Consider the following 8,393-nt stretch of genomic DNA (forward strand, 5'->3'; position numbering starts at 1 on the left):
GAGTTGGGCTCTTCATCACCCTGAGGTTCCAAGTTTTTGTTGCCACAATAATGGTGATCTCAACATTGCTAGCATGGGTGAGACTACCAAACCCCCTACTCACACCCCCCTTCCTTTTTGGTACCACAAGGTTCTAGAGGAAATCAGGATCAACCTCGAAACATTAAAAAAGATGGACCACCAAAGAATGGAGAAAGGTCTATTCACTTTTGCCATAATGTGAAGAAATAGACCTTAGTAAAGGTATACCTGATCACATTTAGCTAAAACACAAAAAGTTCAATGGACCCAATTGTTAAATTACGAAAATACAAAATTTAGATGTTGTATATGTTACCAAACAGGACAACATCAGAACACATGCTTGTAGGCAAAAAAAAATGTCAGAAAAGAAAAAGGGTTGGGCCCGAAAAACAAAAGGATCGCAGCTTTCTCATCCTTATCTCTCAAAAGAGGAAGAAGAAGAACTATAGAGCGCCCTTTAAACCAAAAAAAAGGAGATGCATTGGCTCAAAATGGAAATACAACCCATATGCAAAAGGGCACTGAATCAGAAGAGATACAAGCACCAGAACAGTGGAAAAAGAAGGCACACGAGCTCAAACTCAGACAAAGAAATCCCACAAAAGACATAGACAGAGACCAACTGAAAAAGAAGGCACACAAGCTCAGAGTCCAACAAAGAAATCCCACAAAATACATGAGCTCAAACTTAGACAAATAAAAGCTCAGACTCTGATAAAGAAATCCCACAAAAGACATGAGCTCAAACTCGAAAAAGAAATCCCACAAAATACATAGACCAGCAGACAAAGAAGGCACACGAAATCCCACAAAAGACATAGACCAGCAGAAAAAGAAGGCACACGAGCTCAGACTCGGACAAAGAAATCCCACCAAAGACATGAAATCCCACAAAAGACATAGACTAGCGGAAAAAGAAGGCACACGAGCTCAGACTCGAACAAAGAAATCCCACCAAAGACATCACGAAGTAATAGTTTCAAGGGAATGGTAGAAGGTCCAAAAAAAGTAAAGCTAAATCAAGTTTGAACTTTAATTTTTAAGTTAACTCACAAGATTTGAACCTTGAATCTCATTGTTTACATAATACTTCATATCATGGCAATCACCAATTGCATTGGCCCCATGGGCTTGAAATGTTATTTTTAGTTTTTGTTTATTTTTAATTATTTTAATTAATCCTTCAATTTAATATTATTATATTTATTTTATTAATTTTTTAATTAATTGTAATTGATTATTTTATTAGCAAAATTGTCTTTGAAAATTAATTAGTAATTTATTTAATTGCATAATTTAACAACAAAATATTTTTATTTACTCCAAATTTTACCAAGTTACATTTACCCAACTTGATGTTGAAAAGTGTGCAACAAGAAATGCTTGTTGAGAATGCAACAAGATGATGGAGCTTAGTGGAAAGGAGTCGCCTTCACTAAGTGGGCCCGCAGGCAAATTATGGCGCAAGTTCTATTTTTGATCACAGTGTGGATGATCACAGTGTGGGTGACCACAGTGTGGGTGACCACAGTGTGAGTGATCAAAGTCTATTTTTAGACTGGCCGTCGAAAATAGAAAAGTCAAATATTATTGTCTCATAATAATATTTGGACTATAAACTTGATCTTATTCTCTTGGAGCACTTCAGGATGAGCTACGGATGTGGTACATGCAGATCCCAGAGGGAAATACGTGGTTACCTATGGGATGACTAATATTTGCATGCAGGACTTCAGTTAGAACTCAAGTGAGTTGAGTTTAGTGGACTGGAGGTGCAGTTGATGGAGTTGTGTTCAGTTTAACTTTGTTAAACTGGTTGTATTTAGTCTAACTGATCAATAGACTAGAGATGAGTTGGGTGAATTAGTTATTAATTAATTCACAAGTTATTAACTCATAATGCAACTATAGAATACATCAGTTAACTCAGTTGCTTGTCAGTGCATGTTCAATTCAGCAGGGACAGGTGTTAGAGGATCAGATTGCTATCAGTTGTGACTATAGCTGTGCATGATGATTTGCACAATCAGAGGGATTGAGTATGCCAATGAATTGGCCAATATCAAAAATTGTAGCCTGTGCTCACGTCCAACAGAGTGTGAGTGATTATTTGCAGGTCAAATACGAGTTTGGTAAGCCATTCTCATCAATTCTTGAGCAAGTATTGAGCTGTGGAGGCAGGCAAGCAGTGGAATATATTTGGAGATCAAATCTGAGTTGTATTGTGTGTAACAGGTGGAGCTGGTACTGGATTGCTTGTGATAAGCATTGTACTTTGTAGTGTTACATGATTCAATCAATATAATATACAGATAGTGTGGGGTTTTTAGTGAGATGCTTTCCCCGGGATACATACTGTGTTAATGAGTTTGATTGATGCTTCTATGTGTGCCTGTGAATGTTTCTGCTTCTGTAAATTGATGATCAACGTAGAGGAGATTATGTATTATACATGTTCCGCTTATAATTGTATGATCAGGATAATCTCTGTGAATATGTGTCATATTATTCAAAATTTCTACATGGTATCAGAGCTAGATGATTTGTAGAAAAAGTTTCTACATGGTATCAGAGCTAGATGATTTGTAGAAAAAGTTTCTACACTTGATTATAATTAAAAAGACCATAAACAGTGAACTAGTGCACCAATATAAATTAAATTTCTAATAAAAGCATATATTTTAGCAATTTCCCAACTTGATTATAATTAGAAAGACCATCAATACTAAACTAGTGCACCCATATAAATTAAATGGATAATAAAAGCGGATAACTAGTACTTCATACTAAGTATGGAAATGTTTACTTCATGATACATCTCAAATTTCTCAAATTTAAAAAATTATAACTTTATTTTGAATTTTAGCTATTGTAAAAATAATTAAAATATGAGTTAAACATATATACATTTCAAAAAACATGAAACAAGATTCTTAAATTTATCCCCACTTTACTATGGAGATTCTTAATCTATAAATAGGCTTTGTTGTAATAACATGGGATAATACCATGGTATATCAATACCACATGCCCAAAAAATCATAACTTACACTTGTTTATATGACATTTTTTAATTAATCAATTTAGTAAAATAGTAAAAAAACATATAACTACTTTGGAAATAAATCTAAATTATTGATTTGTGGATACTAATAAAAATATTTTAAAATATTTCATGGAGGCTAAATCCCTATCATCCACTTTATAATTATCAATAATTAAATTAAAATTCTGAAAATTCTATTTCAAAATAAACACTCTATCAAAATATATATGAATAAATTTTTAATTATAATATTTAATTTCCATAACCCAAAGATTAAACAAATAATTTATTCATATATCATATACTAAATACATATTTACAATTAATTCTAAACATTTTTGTGCAACTACTCCAAATCATATTTATCCATATATCTAAACATCATTGTGCAACCACCCACGTCAAGGGTGTTAAATGACAAATAAATTATATTCAAACCATTAAGACTTAATAACAGGTATCCATCATTCACTAATAGCTTCAATGTCAACCGTAGCGATAGGAAAATGTCATATTCTCAATTTTCCATTGAAATTCTCTCATATGAATAAAAAGAAAAATTGATTTAATAGGTAGCTTTAACCTCTGATGAACCCCATTATCTGAGCATAAACCTAATTGCTCAACGTTGTAAATATCTTTCAACGGTAGAATCACAAACACAACAAACAAAAAGCGAACTCGTATCATACCCAAAAAACACATATATAAAGAAATAGAGAAAATATGATAGGTGAATGTCATGCACGAAATATGAGAAATCAGAAATAAATGAATAGAAAAAATTATGGTGTGTAACAAAAATTGGAAGATAAATTATATTATGTAAAAACATGTTGATATTATTTTTAATTGGTAAAGGTATAAAAATATTCAAGATTATGTAATTTTTACAGTCGGATAGATTTAAGAAATTAGATTTTTGGTTGGAAGTAATAAAAATTAGTCAATTTTTATTAGAAATTTTTTGTAAATTTAATTGGTTAATTGTAATTTATTAAGACAATAGATTTGTATCTATTTTATTTATTAGCGAAATAATTAAATGATTTTGAAATCAGGAAGTATAGAAGAGAAAAAATTTAATTAACACATTATATAATGATTTTTTTGGGAAAGCCACAACTATTATCTGTATATTGCATTAGTAAGAAAATATGAGAAGATTACAATGCTTTGCTCAAGCCCGAGCAATCTCTGCATTATCTCTATCTGTCTCACAGTTTCCTAGACAAGTCGAGGCCAATACTTAACCAATTTCCCGAGAAATCTCTACATTATCACGAAGCATACAAGAGAAAGAATTCAATCAACACATTACATAATGATTTCTTGGGGAAAGCCACAAGTATATTGCATTAGTAAGAAAACATGAGAAGATTACAATGCTTTGCTCAAGCCCGAGCAATCTACACTATCTCTATTTGTCTCACAGTTTCCTAGACAAGCCCAAGCCAATACTTAACCAATTTCTGGCTTGCTTAAGTCCCTATTTCCTTGCATTGTTTCCTTGGGAATTAGCCCCCTATTAATTAGGGAAATTCCTTCCATATTTCCTTGCATTGTTTCCTTGGGAATTAGCCCCCTATTAATTGGGGAAATTCCTCAAAGGCACCTTCCATATTTTCTTGCATTGTTTCCTTGGGAATGACCCCCTATTAATTAGGGAAATTCTCAAACGAATTGTGTAATCCATCATAGACGACCTTTCTCTGCCGACATGCACAACCTGTACAGTTCAGATGATTATACAATTGATAGTACATTGTCCCTAAACGCAAATCTCAACAATTGATAGTATATTGTCCCTCAACTCAAATCTCAACTAGGTAACTCTCAGATCTTACATGCATGAGTTATTTATGAGTGAATCATCAGTTATGTGGTTGATGACTACAAGCAGCATCCCACTACTAGACCCATGTGATAAGGTTCAAGGAGAAGGACCCCCCACCTTAATGGAGTCTTCGCTCTTGCTAAGTCATATTTCTAGTATTTAATCTTGGGCCTTACCCAAATTCCTATAACAAATTACCAAATCACCATGATAAAACTCAAATCTCAACAATTGATAGTACATTGTCCCTCAACTCAAATCTCAACTGGGTAACTCTCAGATCTTACATGCATGAGTTATTTATGAGTGAATCTTCAATTATGTGGTTGATGACTACAAGCAGCATCCCACTACTAGACCCATTGTGATAAGGTTCAAGGAGAAGGACCCCCCACCTTAATGGAGTCTTGGCTCTTGCTAAGTCATATTTCTAGTATTTAATCTTGGGCCTCACCCAAATTCCTATAACAAATTACCAAATCACCATGATAAAAATATTTCGAACATTTATTTTGAGCCTCACCCAAAATACAGTTACCAAATCACCATAATTAAAAATTAAAATTAAAATTTAAATCACCTATTATTATTATTATTAATATAGAAAAATAAAAATTACATAATACACATTACAACACTAAATAATCTAAATATGCAATTTGCATGATACTTCATCTATTTTAAAGTCACCATTAAAGTAGACAATATTAGATATTTATTTTAAAGTCACGATTAAAGTAGACAATATTAGATATTTTGTTTACATGACAAGAAAAACGGTTATGTGTGTAATAAAAATATGCCTTCCCCATTACAAAGTCTGAATATTTACTAAATCTTACTCCTTATTATTTAAAAGATTAAAATAGTACAACTTTATTTTAAAGATAAAAATAGTAAAGTTTAAAACACCCAGAATACTAGTGGGAGTGAAACACTATTTTTTACGGACTAGCGTGATTTTCTTTGAATAAAGATGATGAGTAATCTACATAAATTGACGTGGTTTTCTTTGAATAACGATGGTTTTCTTTAAATAACAGCGATAAGTAATCCAACATTTAGTAATAACAATCAGAAATAACTGTCCTCACAACTAATTTAACATCTTAACTATGATAAATATCCCAAGATTATAAAAAATAACGTCGAGAATAACCAGATAACGTTCATACGCAATTTGCGTGACAGTCAAAAGCACATTCTACTCGCATTTATGGCCACCTGCAGATAAGGCGCTCCCCAACATTCTGGTCCATTCATTTCCCTAAGCAGTCAGGCTGACTTTTGACCATGGCTCCCCAAATTTTCTATAACTACATCAGTAGCCACAGCACAGCACACGGGTTATGTGTCGTTTTTGGGTAAGGGCAAGAGCTAACGGGTTTGCCATTGGGCATTAAATGCCTGGTTACATGTGTTTTTGATAGCTTTTTATAACACGCGTGCCTGCCCGTTAGCTCTTGTCTTGGGTAACTGGGACGTGTTGCTGTAGTAGATCAATTATTACGAGAATCGAACTCGTGCTTACCAGCTTTTCAAAATGCAACCCACGGGTGCCACAACTGCGGCTCTCGCAGCAGGGGCAGATTCATCTTTTGACATAAATGATAACGCCTAATTTAATTTAACCAGGCGGAAGAGTTGCTTGTAAAGTTATGGAAATTCTGGGTATATTTAGAGAAAATCCGGGAAGCATTTTTGTAAATCCAAGTTGTAGTTATGAAACTTCAAAATTTTAGGTGTTCTAGACGTTTTTGATGGTGCTGAATCCATTTCCACCATCAAAAACACGATTCAAACACTGCTTTTACAAGATTAAAAAAAAAAAATTGACCAGATTCCAGCCACTTTTAGCTGCCGTAGTGCTTCCTCCACCCCGTTAGACGACTCCAAATGATAATGGCAGTGTTAGCGATCATAATTTTGGAATAAAAAAGAAACGGCCCAGACATTCGATTGCGAGTCCGGCCACTCTTGGAATCAAGAAGAAACGTCGCAAAGACCGTAAGAGGAGTCCAAAGGCCACAGTTGTGGTCACAGACCCATACAACTTCCGTGAAAAAGTTCACAAGTTCACAGGAATGCGCACGCCCCTGCTAGCAGTACATCTGAAGAATCTGAGGGGAGGCCTTTACTCTTCAAGCCGAGAGCACAACGAGCAGAAATTAATGTACCACTGACCACCTTCCCTGCTTATCTTCAGCGCTCATGAATTCTACCCATTGCTGCAATTTTCCTTTAGCTGATCATCTTCCCAAACTTCCAGAAACAGAAGCTGATCATCCAGTTGAAATATACACCGGTAATCCCGGTGATCAGCCGGTTGAAATCTGTACAAGTAATCCTATGTAGCCACTTCCTGCTTTCAGTGATTACAAAGCAAGTAATCAGCAATCTGGTGAAAGCGTTTCCTTGCTGTTTGAAGAGCTTTTGGAAGAACCGGGGCTTACTGAAATTGCTGTAATATGAAATTAATATTTCCCGGCCAGAGATGATGCAATTAACTGGTCGTACTTTGTTTTTTTAAGTTTGGTAGGATTATATTTATATCATATCCAATATATTTTTTGGATTGGGGTGGAGAATTGAGTGACCACTTCACATCAAGAAGTTTTCGATTGAGATGGAGAATTGAGTGACCACTTCACATCAAAGAGTGCATTAACAGAGAGCACTGGATCTTACTATGTATACTTTATAGTCATCAATAAAAATATTAGTGTATTTTCCTATTACTTTTGTACATTTTTCTAATACAATTATGAAATTACTATGCCAATTCTCTAATAACAAATAATGTCATATGCTGTGTTTACCTTTATAGTTTTTTAAACACAATTATGAAATTACTATATAAATTTTCCAATAACAATTAGTATCATGAGAATAAATGTACTTTTTTCATATATATTTAATACAATTGTGAAATTATCATACAAATCATCGAGTAATAATTGACAACATGAGAATATGCAAGTTTATAAAACTAATAACTTTGCTAAATCTAAATGACTATATAAATTAATGGTTAAACTAAATCAATATAAATATATAAAATTAATAATTATATTAGATCCATTCATTTAAAAAATATACAAATATATTAGATTCATTTTCTGTGAGGGGAAAGATACAAATTTGCCTCCATTAGAACAGAGCACTTTGATGTATCTTTCCATTCCAAAAAAATGGTTTTCAGGCAAATCTCACATTCCAGGCATCCATACAATGTGGTTGATGGGTTATCCAAGGGCATTTTTTGATGGCGCTGCACAAAGAGGCATGTGTGCATGTGGTGTTTTTATATCGATGTCCGAAGATCTTCATTACTCTATATATGTGCATGGTGGTTGTGGAACAAACAATAAGGCCGAGGCAATGTGTCAAGCCCCCAAGCCGGCGGTAGTCTTTCAACCGCGCTTGGCGAGGTGCGGCACCACCGAACACTTTCTTTTCACCAATACTTATGTTCGTGGACTATGT

Source organism: Pinus tabuliformis, chromosome 6 (assembly GCF_031772625.1).
Source record: "Pinus tabuliformis cultivar Carrire ecotype Pingquan chromosome 6, CPIR1, whole genome shotgun sequence".
Taxonomy (NCBI): domain Eukaryota; kingdom Viridiplantae; phylum Streptophyta; class Pinopsida; order Pinales; family Pinaceae; genus Pinus; species Pinus tabuliformis.